This window comes from Prenolepis imparis, unplaced genomic scaffold (assembly GCF_030444845.1).
Source record: "Prenolepis imparis isolate NDT839.2.m4 unplaced genomic scaffold, iyPreImpa1.0 SCAF_11, whole genome shotgun sequence".
Taxonomy (NCBI): Eukaryota; Metazoa; Arthropoda; class Insecta; order Hymenoptera; family Formicidae; genus Prenolepis; species Prenolepis imparis.
Window position 1 is genome coordinate 7754213 of NW_028141169.1, and position 17881 is coordinate 7772093.

Below are 17881 nucleotides of genomic sequence, written 5' to 3' on the forward strand. Positions count from 1 at the left end.
TCAATTTTGTATATTAAATATCTCGACAATCAAATCTTCCAAGTTAAAATGCAACGATACATTATTTCATGCAACTGTTAATCTCTATAATCCTCATTTTGTCATTTTGCGCGAATAACTAAAAGAACAGAGACTTATGGGATAGGGCACTCTATATTTATCGGTAATATATACATGTCAAGTTACGTAACACATATACACATCGCGTATACGTTACACATCAATAAATTTCTATCATGCGTGTTCAATTTCATAGATAGCGTATCGAGAGACACTCACAGGATGTAAAATCGTAGAAAGCCACGTCAAACTTGCTCAAACGGGCACTTTGAATATAAAGGATGTTTTTCGATGAAATTTTCATTTTTTGTATAAAAAAATAGAACACATAACATATAACATAGTCGTAAAAAATGACGATCCATTGGTAAAAATTCAGCGATTCCAAACACATTCTAAAAGAATAATACTTTGGCATTTTTTTTTAAGTTTAAATTTTTTGCGCTTTGTCGGCTTGATATTTTAACGCGAAGGGCTGCACAATTATTTCGCGATGACGTTCGCGATTACACGCGGTATATATCAGATGCGGTCGAGCGGGCGCGCAAATCGATATTTACCGGCCGAATGCCAGATACTGGGAGAAGCGAGTTTTCGGGTGCGTCGATGCGGGGAGAGATGTACGAGAAATTTGGAATTCGCCCGATGTAATAATTGAAGAGAGCCCCTGCGTGATATCCCGCACGTACGCGGTTTCATTATCCGGATTGGACAAACGCGGCGACGGCCTCGATGTCGGCGGCGCGGCGTCGGGCTCGTGAATTCGCTCGCCACTCTATATCCAGGTTAATTCCGAGTTTCCGTGACGCGAGTGCGTTTCAGAAGAATTATGCATACGTAGGTACGACACTCTTGTAACGGATATCGCGAACGCGCACGAGATATTCCCGGCGTATTTGCGGCGAGATCTAACTCGCATTCCGCGCGTGTAAAACTTACATTTTTAAAGTGCACCGCGAGTTTATTTTTTTTATCTGAGGGATTCGTATATTTTGGTTTAATTACGAAACACGTGAGTCGCTTCGAAGCTGAAAGCTCACGTTTTAGGGAAAATACAAATGATTGGAGACCAATCATTAGCTGAAATGGAAAAGTAAATTGAGAAAGAGAGAGAGTTTTTTAATTTATTCTTCACAACTTCATCCAAACTTATTAAGCATGAGAATATGAGTACATGCATTACTCTTTGAAAATTCTAATGTACATTTATATTTTTTTAATTTGTATAGTTTATATATATAAAAATGCGCATATATTTTTTTACCGCGAGTCTCACTGCATTAATTGGGATATGAGAATCTTGTTATCTTTATGCTAATGTTATTTTTCGTATTGCACCGATAATATAGGTACGTTTTAGTTATATTTTTATGTTTCATTGTATAAATGTGTACATAAATAATAGATATTGAAATAGATTGCTTGTGTGCTCGAAGCCATACATACAAACATCCAGTTACTGATAGAGGCAAGTCATCGTGTAAATCTTTTCGAAATCGAGTTCTGTGACGCGAAGGCATTTTAGAGAAAGAATTACAGTGCTCTCATTAAATCGGGTGTCACTAAATTGTTATTTTTTCATACAAGAATCTTACAAGAATCACATACGGAATTCAACAACATCAGTAAAATATGTTTGTGGAATTGTTAATATTATCTATTATTACGTAGTCGTGTATGAGAGAAAGTAAATGTTTTTTTCTTATTGTTATCACCGCGAAATTCCAATGATACATGCGAAACTTCTCTTTTTCTCTTTCGACGATGACGAGAATGATTTGAACGCGAAAAAAATATGACATATCGTTGGTTTACGAGGCGATGACGTTAAATCGCACCGTTAATCGCGCGTAATCGATCATTAGGATCGACTGCTGCGTTCCCCGATACAGTTTCGTTATCTCGGTCAGATCGTCGGTGACAGGAGGATAATGAACTTACAGCGGTTGTCAAACTATCCGATATACGCAATCGCATTCATTGGTATCAAAACCTGTTGTGCGCACGCATTGATATCTTACGCAAATTAGATCAAGTTCAGCGCAAACTACTGTATACCTATAATCGATGATCATTTCGATGTTAATCGTTTTGATAAATAATCGACGCGGAAATATTTATTACACCACTTTCTTCCAATATTGATTCTGTTGATTAAGAAAATTAATTATACATATATGTACTTTAATATGTATATTATTATATATATATACCAATTATAAAATATTCTACATATTGTCTCCTAGTAGGTAAGATTTAGCTGCAATCATGGTTTGAAATATTTCTGTACTTGTATAACAACGAAAAACGTCAATACGTATTTGACAGACATCTAGATATCCACAATCTAAAATCACCAGATTTAGAGAGGCACTCAATTACAATGAAAATAAAGCAGATCATGTATTTCAACCTTATTATTCAGAATGAATTTATAATTCGTGGTTGAATCGAATTTTCCATGACGCGAGCGAATGTCATCGAGCTTCTACGCAGTGTCTCGTGTGCGTGCGTACGTTTTATGCGTATTTGCAGCGAGTTTCGCGAAGTGAGAGGAGGGATACATACGCAGGGTGTGGGAAAGAGAACGGATCAGAAAGAGAAAGAGAATAGGTAACGGAATCGAGTTTTACGCAATTCGATTCGTTCGTGGTGTGCGAGATATGTGCGTACATAGAAATGTCATCGTGTGAATGCGTGCTGTGCACGCACGCACGATCTTCGGCTCCTCGCTACCGCGAGTCTGCAGGTGCCGTCAGATATGGTCGTAAAAGTTTTATTTACTCGTTTACTACCGGTCCTAAAAAGCGCGGTAAATACCGGTCGAAGGACTCGGATCTGTAATTACGACGATAAAATCCGAAATGCGACACAACTTACGATAAATGAACGATTTCTTCGGTCATCTTCGTTTCTCTGCTTTTTTAAAATAATAATAGTTAATAATAGTAAAAATAATGTTGCAACATGACGCGGCAGATCAATTATGCGAATCTAATATCTAGCCACATTGATCGATCGCATCGTAATAATAAAAATACCAGCTTCACGAATGTCGTCGTAATAGGTTTCGATTACGAAAGGATCGAGTCGATTATAATGAGAATAATTTATTTCAAGTTTCGAATAAATTATTCGAAGTTTATCGAATTACTCGCTCGCGCCATCGAATTTCGCAACACAGATCGGTTTCCGTAATCGAGAGAAGTGTCTGTCCGGCGAAAATCGGCACGCTTCTTCGTTAAATGCTCTTTGCATACTGATTGGGTAACAAGAAGTTTCACCGTCCGCACGTCCGCGAACGCAAGAGCTCGTAACGATACGATTGGACGGAAGTGGCGGATCTCCATCTTTTCCTTTCTTCTTTTTTTTCAAGAAGACAGGGCGACTCGCTCCGACGACTTTTCGTTACGCCTCGCGAACATCTCTCGACAAGACAAGTCCTTATGAATTGTGTGTGTCCGCCCTATAAGGATCATTCGCAACAGTAAAATCAAATTTCGCTCGCTACAATTGTTCGATATAAGTAAATATATGGAAAATGATAGAAGAGAGATCGCGTATACCTTTGTAGAGAGATATACTATAATAGCATATATCGTTTTCGTACTTCAACACACTTGTTGCTAAGAAAATATATTTGATCAATTTTTCAAAATATTCAACACACTTTGTGTAACAAATAATAATGTAATGTTTCTAGCATTACATGGTAGCTGTTCAAAGATTCACTGAACTTAATAATAAAATTAATTATTTCATGAAGTAGTCAATCATATCATATTACGAAATAATTCATAGTCGAACGCGTTAATTTTCGAAATCTAAATTGTACAAGATAGATCCATCTCGATGGATGTAATTTTTTATAAAATAATTATGTATACACACACGTAATTTATAAAATTACCGCTTAAACCATGATGTTTTAAAAATTAATAATTTCGTGTACAGATATAAGTTATAAGATGATAAGAAATAAACATCGTTATTCGCGCGCGCGCGATGTTGAAAATTAACTTTACTAGTTCCGGAACTCTAGGTACATAACTTATGTAATATATGTGATACTAGATCATGATTTCTTGCTGGTGCCCCCTTTGTGAAATCGACACGTGTGAACATTTTCTCAATGACTGCAATTCGATCGTATATCGATATAGATGCCAGATGCAATGTTGGTTCATAGAAAATAAACATCACAGTGACACATATATACACTTTATGCGATTCTTTGATGTAGGCAGCAATTTGAAGCATTAGTATAAAATATTATTCGACAATTATATATATCGAACATTTTCACAATAGCAATTATTATATAATCATTTTCTCTGATTCAGGTATTTCATAATTAATTCTGTGATGAAATTACTCGATACATTTCTTGCTACAGCTGAAATTACGTTGTCTAGTTTAGTCCTAATATTTATTTTCTAAAAATTTATTTAAAGATTAATACCGCAGAATTGAAACTAAGAATTTTACTATTGTAGATTCAAAATCATTTCACTTTTCTTATCGGTAAAAAGAAGATTAATATTTGTAGAAGATGAAAAATCCTTTATATCTTTCTTAATCATAAGAAAATTATGAAGTTGGACAATATTTATTAAGATACGCTTTAAACAGAGATTAATTAGAATATGCAAGTTTAACATATAAGGACATTAAACGAACCGATACACATATCGATTCCTCAAATGCATTAATATTATATTTCCTGCATTATAATACGATAAATTATCCAAAAAAAAGTGAAACGGAAACATATATGTAAATTGAAGTCTATGTCTTCTAAAAATAGTCTTTTTGAACAACAATGTTTGCAATGTAGAAGCTACGCGCGTTTTATTCGCGTCGGATGTATAAGTGCATCATTCCCATGTTATCAGAATTGAAAGTGGCGTCCGCAGATGAGCGTTGCAGGGTACGTGCAATAAGACGGCGAGCAGCGGTGCGAAACTTTTATGCGGTCGGTTTGGTCCGTGTGTGTTTCGGCTTGTAATATAACGCGAGTGGCGCAAAGTCTTGCGAGAGTGTGTACATTTTGCTTCCGTATTGAAGACTCCCTACAGAGGCCGAGCTGGAAAAACCGATATATCCATAGATTATTTCGCAACATACCGGACAAACTTATAACGGATCCTCTGAATTTGAAGCCATTCGATAGAGAAATTAGTCATAATTGTTTTTTATATTCAACATAAATGAATCATTAAAGTAAAATGGGATAGGAACTTGTCCTATGATCATTTATTTTCAATCTTTTGTTACCATCGACGGACCGGCGCATCTCTATTTGCATATTCGTATTTGATATCCTTATTCGAGGAATATAGATTGGTCAAAGTTTACCCATCTATGTGTTACGGAACGCCCTGTATGTGCATAATGGCCGTAAGTACGGCACGTACGTTCTTGCATGCGTGTGAAATCGCGCCGTCGCCTCGCTCCGCTCGCGCGTTAGATGCGCCGCAAAAACTGGCGGTGCATCGCGATTACGAGATGCGCGCTGCGAGCTGCCAGATATGCCGGGACTCGATCGTGCCCGTAATCAGCGACGCCTCACGTAATGCCCCTGTCAGACCGTACGATATTCCTAACTTGTTTTCTTACTGCATTCGCTTACTTACTTGTTACGGAGTTTTCTGCCTCTCATTAGCGGTCTTCTAACTATATGCTTCAAGATCCTCGCAATCGAATTTCAACGGTTTTAATATGTTCCGTGTTACTTGTAATAAGAAAAACAATATTAAGTAACGTATACATTTGTTATAAATTCAACGATATTTGTTTGAATGCAAAGACATTTGCACACAAAATTTTGAAGATTATGATAATGATGCATTTTTATGATGTATAGCAAAATAATAGCATGATGTTATTGATAATGAAATTATTTGCTGAAATTATTATCTCTCGTAACTCATCCTCGAAAGCGAATTGAATTTAATTCCGCGCGTGAGTATACTATCCATTAATTTTTTTTATGCGGAATTTGATCTCAAGTGCAACACGGATAAACTTGATAAAGCAATGTGTGTATTTATGAAAGAGGTGATCGATCGTTTTCACATATTCCCTCGTATTCGATGTTTAAAATATGATTTCCATTATAATTAAATTGCACTTAACCGGCAAGTAATTTACTCTATCACCAAGTAAATATGTGTCACTTTATTGGTAGCAGTAAAACCGGTTGTATAACTGCATTTATAATATAACTGTGTCATAATAGCGCTGTTATATTATATAGTTATTGCATAAATAAACGTGGTATTTAAGGCGTATTTATGAATTATTATCGTGTTGGCATCGATTTATTATTTAACTGAACTATTAATAGATCGCTATGTCTACATGACGTTTATCATTTTTTGGGGGGTATGATAAAATACTTTGCCGAAAAATAATTTACTCGTATCATTTTTAAAATCTTTGCCTAAAAAGTCACCACCATCTAAACTCGTTACAAATGTTACTTGCAGCTCAATAATATTGTATTACGTATTACTGTAGTCTAGAATGAAAACTAGCGTACAAATTTTTGGCCAGCTGTTTAACTTGTCAGTTACACGCTATAATTTTTACCTATTAATTCCTATCGCTATTTAGCGCTCGGTACAACTTCATTATCGTTTGTGCGAGCGACGAGATGTTTCTCGGTGGCTACCGGGAGGGACTGTATATCGGTTCCCCTGTATTAAATCCCTCGCAACGAACGAACGAACGAACGAACGAACGAACGAACGAACGAACGATTGCATTGGCAACAACGAACGGGAGCAGAGCGCGTCTCGCGTTATCGACCCGCCGCTCCGCTCCGCTCCACGTCGCCTGATATTTGGGACGAGGCTGACCGCTCCTCGTTCGCCTGCCAAAAACGTTTCTTTTTTTTTTTTCTTCCTCTTCGGGCCAAGCGAGACTCCGGCACGACGGAATCCGAGGGAGAGACGGCAACGCGCGCATCGCGAGCCAGCCTGTGCGCGAAACTGGTTTCACCCGGAGAAATCACGCTGAGTGGCTTCCAAGAGAGCGTTTCGTGCTTTTAAGACCGGATCCATCCGTCCATTCGAAAAAGACGGACATTTTTTCGCCGATGTACGATGCGACGCGACGCGCGTCGACGACAGTTTCGGGCTTTTCGAGCTCGCGAACGTATCGATCGAACGCGCGCGAACGAGCCCTTCTGACTTATTCAAGGTACCGCACGATCACCACCGTCCATTTTATTTACGACGACGAAACGAAGCCAGGACGCGCGAGAACGCCTGCCTGCGGTCGTCGACCGTCCGAGAAAGAAAGGGATTTCTCGATAATATACACTTGCGACGTGAATAAAGCGAGAAAATAATTCGGTCGAAAAATTCGATTTGCAAAATTGATTGTACATCTTCAGGACGAAACAGACACAACTTATGGCTCCGATACATGAAAATTGATAAGGGAAATTATTAATTGCAATTTTACTGCTTTGCCAATGGAAGATACACTTTCGGTTTTGTTAACAATTCGATTTAATTGAAATTGTTTCATTAAAATCTCTATAAAGTTGATGCAAAGAGAACAGCGAGTATAATTAACTATATACAAGTTAAAAAATCCGCCAGAATCGATGTCGGCGCGGCACATCGATATTTTGAAGTGAAGATAAACTTTTATTTTTCGCTAAATAAAACATTGACGCTCGTCATCCTAGTTTGCTAGATTCGGCCATTTAAATACGACGCTAATTATATAAGAACGAAAATGGGACTTTGCTTTCACGCGAGACGTCTGCAAATTATTTTGGGAAGAAGAACGAAAGTTTACGTGTCGGTCAACGTTGAGCAAGACCGAATTTTCAAATCAGTAAATCATTCGCGTAATATAGCATTTTACAATATAACTTTTTATATGTGATAGAGTATACGGGAAAATTTAAATTTATCGACCATTTGTTTTTTAAACGATGTACCTACAACGAATTAAAGTAATCATATATCAAAACACATATACAACATAATTGATGATAATCTTCTAATGTCTCTATTTTTTTGTGTGTATATATATATATCAGTTCAAATTAGAATGACTTTATATTTAGCTTTTATGCTAATTGATAGATAACATCAAGATTCATCGACTTGATTATATTGAGACTAAAATGAACACTAAAGGATGTGGAGGGAAATTAGGCGGTCGAGCAATTAATAACTCTTATTCGTAATAAATATTTATGCGTTTCTTTCTTACACGTGGCTAGTCTTGGCTACCCTATGGAACGCCTATCGCCGGAAACGAGCTTTCGAGTTTAACATAGATTACTGGATGTTGTGCTCTATAGTCTATAATTGTGCCGTACCTCCATGTGCAATCTTACTTCGCAACATCATATCGCGATATGATTAGTATTTCAATGAGATCGTCGAGATGATTTATTCTAAAAGGTGTTACTTGCAATTTCTTTTTTATGGGAATGTTGTTTGTTATCGATTACATATATAAATAAAACTAGAAAGACATATATACACACATTTAAAACTTTAGGATAATTATTAGAGATTAATTTTAAACCAAAATCGTATTTTTGTGAACCTATTAGTAAAATATCTAAAGGTAAATAAAAAATGTGACACTTTTCTTTAATGATATAAATTATTTAATCATAGAGAGAGAAAAATAGAATTTTTTAAAAATAAACATGTCAACACAAATAAATAAATGCTCATCTAATATTTTCACGTAGTTTATTTATATAAACGTACATATCAATTATATAGTATATATCCTTTATCATATAAAAACACTTGTCTGCCTGTATTTCTATGTTTCCGTGAAACTATAAACCACGTGCAAATAAATATGCGGTATAGAGAAAAATCCTTTGTTTGAGGGGTGAAATGTCGATTTTTGGAATATATCGTGCGAGGGAAGATACGAACACAACGATCGCGCAGCTTAATAAAATTCTGAAACATGCAACAAATTCGAGCGGATTTTTGACGCTGCGTCCCTCCGCTCGTCGATAATAACTCGCGACGCGGCGCGGCCGCAGCAACCGAGATATCCCATGTACACTGCATAAACGCAATGACTAACAGTCGAGCTAATTAAGCTTAATTACGGTTGTCCTGTCCATTAATTAATCCGTTGCCCCTCTCCCTCCTTCTTTCTCTCTATATCGCGCACCTGCCATGAGTACGCGCGATTGGCCTCGGATGTCGGCCTTTTAAGGTGCATTATTTATACTACGCGAACATGAGCAGAGAGAGAGAGGGGGGAACAAAGAGAGAGAGAGAGAGAGAGAAAGAAAATGGATTCTGAATCGATTCATTGTAGCGTGAACGGCGATTGAGAGAGCGGACGAACTCGATTGTTTGCGCTCGTTCCAATTGTTCCCTAGTACAGCGCACTGGGTATCCCGTATAGTGCTAACGACGTTTGGTTTTAGATATCTTAAATTATTAAAAAATGTGAAATGTGTGGTAGTAACAAATTGGGGTACCGCATTTTTCAAATTTTTATCCGAAATGTAAAATAATATTAATTGCTAACTACTTTCTCTTTCTCTCTCGTGTGTGTTGAGAATTTATCAATATTTATTTTACTGACGAGATCGAAAATTAATTATTATATAATATATATTATTATATTGTTACATTCTCGTGAAAGTATAAACAACGATTCGATAACATTTTAATTTCATCGAATAGTGATTCGTAATAATAAGAGAATCAATCATCACAATATTTAAACTTCAAACGTGCAATATTTAACTGTATCATTGACAAACCATACGTTTACGATCGTAATATGAAATGCACATCTTTATGACGCACAAAAATATGCGCGCCATTAAAATCGGCATTCTGCTTCGCCGCTATCATAAGTATCATTGTAACGAGATTCATGAATATTTAAACACGTTCGTAATTACAGAAGAACCACGCGGTGTATATAGCGTAATCGCGCGACGACACGCAATGAAAAAACGCGGATCCAGATGAACCGATTCTGTAATTAATGGTGTCTGGAAAAGGATTTTAAAATCACTCGTATATCGTGACACAAGCGGATGTTGTCGCGCAGAGATAATTAATAATGTATATAATGATAGAAAAATTGAAAGACATTCTTTTATTACATATTTAAAGAGACTTTATATAGATGATATTCTGATTTTTATTCTCTATCTTGAAAATCGATACGAGTAACATGTAACATTTTGGAGCGGATATACATATTTTTCATCGATGATGTGATCAAGAGAGATTTATCAAATTTCTGGAATATAGTATTTAAACGCGATATTCGATCGAAAAATTTTCTGAAACGCGTCAAAATGACATTTTTCGCTGATTAATGATCAATCTTAATTGGCGCTTCCATTATTAGTGAACCGATAATCGGACAAATCTGAAGAGTGCATCTTTCTGGAAGGATACCGCGCGCGTCAAGCCTGGATAATAAATCCACGGTGGCGGGGATCACGGGGACGAAGCGTCAAATAAACGTGCTCCGACGTGGAGCCGAATCGATCTTCTGCCCCTGCTCCCCTTCTCTCACTCTCTCTCTCTCTCTCTCTCTCTCTCGCGACCCTTCGCGCTAATTCGTATTCTCCGCCGGTTGCAACGCGCGTCGACTGCAATTCTGGAGACAGTCGAGTCAGAGGTCTGGCCAGTCCGCCATTCCGAATCAATATAAGCTCTTTTCAGTAAGTAAAACCATTATAAAGTTTTATCTTTTATGTACAGACAACACACACTCTGAATTCTTTCAAATTTTTATTAAAGTGCAAGAAGTGGAAAGCGATTGATAGGACAAAATGATTTCTATAACTGATAAAATTGATAATCGATATTGACGAAAGAAATTTCGAGATTGACGTCCTCCAAATTAAGGCATCCTAGAAACACGCTTATAAAAAAAATGAGAGAAATATTTTATTAAAATAGATTGAAAAAAAAAAATTGAATTCGCAAAAGATTCCCTGCACAGCTTTTACCCACTAATGCGTTTTGTTCTCGTGTCCTCTTATGTGTCTCCCACGCGCGTTTCTCTTCTTCCCGTCTCCCGTATAGGTACGTTGCGTTGAATCTGCAGATCGAGATCATCGACATTCTCATCGTCGTGGAAAAAGCCGACGACGGAAGAGGCAGCTCGTTTTATCGTTAGTACCTCATTCGCGGAACACGTTTCGCGACCGGACAACCTCAGAATATTTGCATTCCTCATTCCTTGTTCCTTATTTTCTAGATATTCGTCCTCGGCGCGATCGCGGTAGCACACTTTCTATTCTTCACCTTTTATTTTTTTCTTTTTTGTATTACATCTTTTACACAGCACGTAATATGCAAATCTCGCGGTAAATAAGACTGTAATGCAAGAGTTAAAAATTAAGTATATATTATTAATATAGATGAGCTATATAACAGAGAGAAAAATTCCTTTTTCTCTCATACAATGGACAGAGAAACGGTATCAGAGATTATAGATAAATTATTTAAGGATTTAAATACTACTTCGAAGAAAAGATCAATATGGCTAGAGTGATTCAAGAGAGAGGAGATTCATTATTCTCTTTAATAAATTAATAATTTAATCGTTTCGCGGTGCATATCCATTTTCAAAAGGTCTAAAATATTCTTTTATACTTTATTATGATTGCTATAGATTTACAAAGACTTAAAGCAACTGAAACTGCTATAATACAAAGGTTTATAACCACTTGAAATTTTATAAACATATTACACTCTGTAATAGTTAGAACTCGAGAGAATATTGACAACCAAAATTCACAAACATACTCTCGTTTTAATCGAATAATTTATGATTCGAGAACGACGTCTCTCCTTCTCTTTCACCGCTAATTTTCCTAATCATAAAGAAAGAACTTCAACTTGTCATCTCGCCACATTACAGCTATTAAAAGCTTGGTCAATTTGAGAAAGAGGTAGATGGGGGGGGGGGCAACAAAACGACAAAAGGACGCGCGTACACTTAATACCTCTTTTTATGGCATCGTTGGCCCAAAGATTTAGCGGTTACATTCCGTAGTATGTACATCATAAAATTCGAACACACACACACACACACGAGTAGGGAGCGGGTAAAAGAGGAAAGGGGGAAGAGAGAGAGGAGGTGGGGGAAGACGGTGGTAGGCTTCGATCGAACTTCTCGCTCACGAAATAATCCGCAGGTCCGCCAGTTCACCACACACACGTCGGGTGTTCTAACGTGTCGTCCCCTCTTTTCTACCATCTCTCCTTCTCTTCTCCTCGTCCTTCTCTCCTCCTCCCTCCACGACCCTTTTTCTCCCGCGTGCGCGCCCTTAGAGAGAGGCTTTAGTGCAGTGTCCCTTAATTCTGAGTTCGTGTTGGAGCCCGATTGAGTGGCGGTTGCGCGAGAGTCGTTGCTGCACACGCGTGCATATAACAGCACGACATCGCACGGTGCTTGGTGAGACGGAAGGCACGCATATTTCCGAGCGTGACGCACCTTGGACGCTGGGCTTGGCTCGAAAGATATCGCTCTCCACGCGTGCGTGCCTGCGTATATATTCGTTTTTTCTTTTCTCTATCTTTGGTGCGCGAGTGTCTTGTGTGCATATGTATGAGCACGCGAGAAGTGTTGTTCCTCGACCAAACGAGAAGTGTCCCTCGTCTTTGTCCATCTTTGACCGAATCGGAGACCAGATCCTTTTATAAAAGTTTTAATCATCGGGCATCATGGATTAGGACCCCTTCTTCTGGTCGAGTGCGCACGTGTTTCTATTTGTGTCGTGCAAAGCGAATTTTCGTAAGGTAAGATAATGTTATTCGTGACATGTCATTCTCGAAACATTCAATATGTCACAGTTCTACACAATGATTATTGTCGCAATCGCACTTTTGGCGTTCATATCCCGTAAGGCTGGTTCTACATTAGTCGCACACAGCCTATTATTCTTCATGAAGAATTTCTTACCATTCTTACGACTGCGACTAATGTAGAACCAGCCTTATGCGGAAGTCTGACGTGATTCGGGGACACCCCGTATATGCGTGCATCGGCATCGGGCGCAAGGAGACGATAGGCGGAGACGGGCGAGAGCGAGAGGAAGAACGAAAGGCCACGGGGAGGAGAGAACCGTGGGGTGAAAAAGAAAAAAAAAAAGGGAAAAGAGGAGCGAGAGACAGGACGCGACACGCACGAAGCGTAAACGGATACGCGGCGCACACGATTAACCGCGTCGCGTCGGAGCCGCACACCGTCCGTCGTCGTCGTCGTCGTGTCGTGCCGGTTCGTTTTCAGTCGGAGGAATCTTTATACGACTGCGCCACGGGGCCGTTCTTTGCCGGCTGCCAACCGGTACATATATACGTGCGCGCGTTAACCGTCGAGTAACCGGCAGTGCCGGGTATACGGGGTGTCTCGGCGGTTCGTTTCTCCGGACGAATTGGAGCGGATCTTTCCCGGGGAACGCGGAAATGTCGTGAAACGTGCGTCGATAGTCCCTCTGAATTAATTAAGCCAAGTGTCGGTGAACTGACACGACGGAAAAACCATGTTGCGATGTTGACGAAGGGGGTCATTCTTTGGGCAAGTCGAGTGTACCAATTTAAAATTGAAGGTGCGTAATTATTAATGAGACCAAGTTTTCAACGATGAGCCGTGACGATAATTTCGGCGTACCAGAAACACGTCACACTGTTTGTGTTTTTGCAAGTGCGCGCAGAAAGTTTAGGCGAAAACGAGTTCCGCGTTACCTCGCTCTTTAATCTCCCCGTATGTGCTTAAAATATCGCTACATTTGCTTAATATCTGTTTAAAAACCCAGGAGAAACTCTGAAATTTTGAGCGACGTACCGTACATACATACATACGAAAGAAATCGACGAAGATTATACGTTACGTTTTATATAAGCACAACTGTCTTAATTATCATGTGACGTGACACTTCCGGTCGCGATACGATGAATTTCTACACGACCATCGATTCGAAATGGTTTGGCGAATGCATTATTTGCGTTTCACGCGGTATATAATTTTTAATCGCGTCGACAAACGCAACAAATTACCATCTGCGTTTAGTACAAATAATGAGAGTGTATCGCACGATGCTGACTTATGTCAATTGGGAACATTAATCATTCCCTTCCTCCCCCCCCCCCCCGGTTCCCTTAAATGCGTTTCGCGCTGAAGAACATTAGAGCTTAACACAACCTGTTGCACTTTAGCAACCCAGGCACACTACACCAATTTAATTAACCGCGCATTAGTAAGTATCACTCGCTTTTATCTTCCTTTTAACCCTTCTGCCACGAAGAAAAGTTGCGCTTGATTTATTTTTACTCGCGTTCGTTGAGCGAACATATATACATATATCAACGTGTGTGCATGCGTTACATCAAGCATAATACTTATTCAAGAACATACTCGGTTCATTTTTTGACGACTGTATTCCACCATCGATTTTCTTCGCGTGGATTTATTCCACCGTTAATAATTTGCACGTGAATGTGTTTCGCGCATTCGCGTGTAAATGTAGATATTACGTCTACTATTTATAGCTTTTAAAAACTCGAGTTCCATAAAAAAAAATCGCGAAATTTATATCTCCAAGTTGAAAGCACGCGCGATGCGGAATTTTTAATTTGTAATGAAGCGTGCACTATAAAGTAGAAAATTTTTCCGATATTACTATTATTTGTAAACAAGCTATTATGTTATTTCAGATTTTTCTCACGCTTTATATTAGGGATACTTTATTTAATACATCATAAACGAAGCATCGAGAAAATTCAAGGTGTCGATAGTCGAATAAACATTCGCGCACCGTATTCAATTTTGGAGAATTCCGCGCGTATATTTCGGGAAAATTTTTCTCGCGAGCGAAAAGACTTTTCCCGACTCGTCGTTCGTCGGCGCAGTGTCGTAAAATCGGGCTGGGGCCGCCGTGACTTGTCGCGGGTAATTTCGCGACGAGAATACTCGCGATGCACCTGGAGGTGCACGTCGCTGGGCCTCGAACGGCTCGCAACGTCTGCCGCGGTCTTTGACCTCTCCTCCTCGGTGCGACCCAGAAGTCCGCGACGAGACTGCGTCGTTCCCAAATAGGTGCGCGAGAAACGGAAACGTTGAAAGGCGCTAACAAGTGCCATATTTTTTTATTCATCTTTTTTTTTTGCACATTGCGCTAGAAGTATCAATAATGTGTCAGAAAAACTGAAAAATATTTCTAAATACAAGGAAAGCTTCAACACAGATAGATTTCTTTTTTATACTCCCGTAATTCTGAATCAATTAATTACAGGCCTTTTCCCAAACATTCAGAAACGTCACCACGATAAGAAAAAAATCGGATCTATGTTGAGAATTTCGGCCTCGAAAACGGCCGAACGCGAGTAAAAATCGCCGCCGAAATGCATTTCGGCCGTAATGCAATGCACCCTCCATTACGGTTGTGATTTAACGGGCGTTTGCAGCATACCTCGCGTCGCGAGGAAAACACGCGGGGAATGACGCGTAACGCTCGCGCGCGTAATTCTGCGTTCGACGAACTTCTCTCATAAACGGCATAAACGCGGCACGAAAGTTGCCCGCTGGTGCTTTCACGTAATCGCCCGAGGTGATGATGTTGCCGCCGTCGCATTTTCGATATTTCGCGATCGTCGTCCATCTCGATTGCATTTGCGATGGGAGGTAGGAGGTGGAGAAGCGCAACAATTATTTCGAATTAATTGTCGCGAAATTTGCAGCTTTCGTGAAAAAGTTAATTGCATCGTAAGATGCCGTGCTCCCATCATTACGTGATCAGTCATTCGTACTCTGCATCTAAATTTTCGCGTTGTTCTTGTTAAACAATGACGATGAAGACATATTTTTCCTCTTTGCTCGCTATTTCGCGATACGCTCGAAATCCGCGGGTCGAAATGCAATTTCTTTCTTAGCCTTACATTTTATTTTCGCGTTTCGTTTGTGTGCTTAGCATCGCGTGGCGAACTCGGTGCCGTGCACCGCCGGTGTGACGGTTTCGCGTTTTTGCAATGTGGAGATGCCCTGGCTTTCGCGTGCTCGCGTGACCCGCGACACATCGCTTGATAGCGGGGGTGGATGGGAGAAAGTGCTAACTCACATTAATTGCGTTTCGAGGTAGACGCGAGAACGAAAAGTTTTATTAAATTCGCCGCATATTTCTTGGGATTTTTTTTCAAACACTTTGTCCACCATTGTGTATAATTATTATCCATCTCATAATGACCCTTAATCGTTGTGAGAATTGTGTCGCTTCATGTTAATGCATTATTAAATCAGATTTCACGCAGACAGAGCTTGTATGAAATATATATATATATATATATATATATATATGTATATGGACTTTGCACATCTCTTTCTCTCTTTTCATTGTCAGTCAGCTAGTTCCCGATTTTTTATCCTGACTCGAGGCAAGGTCATTTAGTCAATTGCAATGCAAAAAAATTGATTATGGATTTCTTTTTTTATGCAAACAAAAAAACAATAGATTTGGTTTTAAATAAATATATCTTCTGAATATTTATACACGTGTAAACGACTCGAATTTTCTTCAAAATACAGGCCTCCTATCTTCTCGCTCGTCCCAACTTTCATTTACTTGTCTGACCGGCTTAATATAAATTCAAATAATGCTGAATGTGCGTTGAGCTTTTTACAAGCAGTGATTGATGCATAACGTTAATGCGTAATTTGAATAATTTAATGAGATTCGATGCATGCATAATATTTTTGATAATAAAGCGATCCGACTTGCGATATTCTTTAACGCGCGCGATAAACTGCATACGGACAAAAAAATGTTCAAGGAGTAATTTACGATTGATTTTAATTGCGAGGATACATTTACATTCGATCGATTTTTTTCTCACTCGCAATTGGCTAAATGAGCTTACAATTGTTTCAGGATAACATATGAATAAAATCGCGATATTTTTACAATGTAAATTTTTACATTATTGGCTTTAATCGTTTCGCAGAGAGTTTGTTCATGCGAATGAAACGTAGAAAAGAACGCAATAATTCGCTCATATTAGGACAATTAAATTTCACGAACAAATTTATTCTCCAAATATGTCGAAAATAAATTTTCGACGTGGTATTTCGATGGCTATTTGTGAACAAGTTATATTCCAGTGTTTTTTGATATATTTCCTGTTGGTTTTATCTGTGAAATAGAATATAATATTTTCACTTATTAATGGCGTCGAATACATTTTTCTAAAGAAATAAGAATTTTCAGAATAAATTTTTTCACTCTAAATGGTTTTTATTTTCGATGACTGGAAAAAAGAAATTTGAGTAATAAATTTGCTTTTAATAACATTTTATTGGAATAGAATATTGTGCTTTCGTATACCGAATATTGAACGTTTTGTGCGTTTGCGACTATCTCGAACTTAATTTTCGACATTTTCCACGTCCAGTCATGCCTGATATCGTTCATTCGGGAAATAGTATTGATTGTGAGATTTCTAATCAGCTCGCGTCGAGAATTACGTTTAACAGCTCTCAGTTGTCAATTAGGAAACGAGAAATGGGGCGTATAAGCCCAAACCGCCGGAATGCTTTACTCGGGACTAGTATCTCTAGATTTAGCGATATAGAACGAGGGAAGCCGAACGTTCTCGAGAGAGAACCGTGAAGAATCCAGTCTTCCAGGACGTATTCGAAACGACGTTTAGTAGAAGCCTTACGTTAACCGCGCTCCGCCTCGATCGCGTTCGTTGAAGAGAGCGCCGCTTGTTTTTGTTCACGTGGTGGCCTCCGGCCACGTATGCACGCACGCATACACGTATAAAGGCGAATGTAGCCTACG

At 38.8% G+C, this 17881-nt stretch overlaps 1 protein-coding gene across 16 annotated transcripts in view; it reads left to right on the plus strand.

The window, feature by feature from the left end:
* The window catches only part of LOC145943054 (bromodomain adjacent to zinc finger domain protein 2B), a 154983-nt gene that overhangs the window by 68350 nt on the left and 68752 nt on the right, over positions 1-17881 (plus strand). Inside the window, exon 1 of one of the 16 annotated variants that reach the window (XM_083050268.1) lies at positions 12562-12848. The exons of 14 other annotated variants lie outside the window; for them this stretch is intronic. The gene's annotated coding sequence lies outside the window, so the exon portion shown is untranslated. Of the gene's footprint in view, positions 1-12561; positions 12849-13180; positions 13658-17881 lie in introns of those variants that run through there. One more of the 16 variants, XM_083050270.1, reaches the window with a different exon arrangement.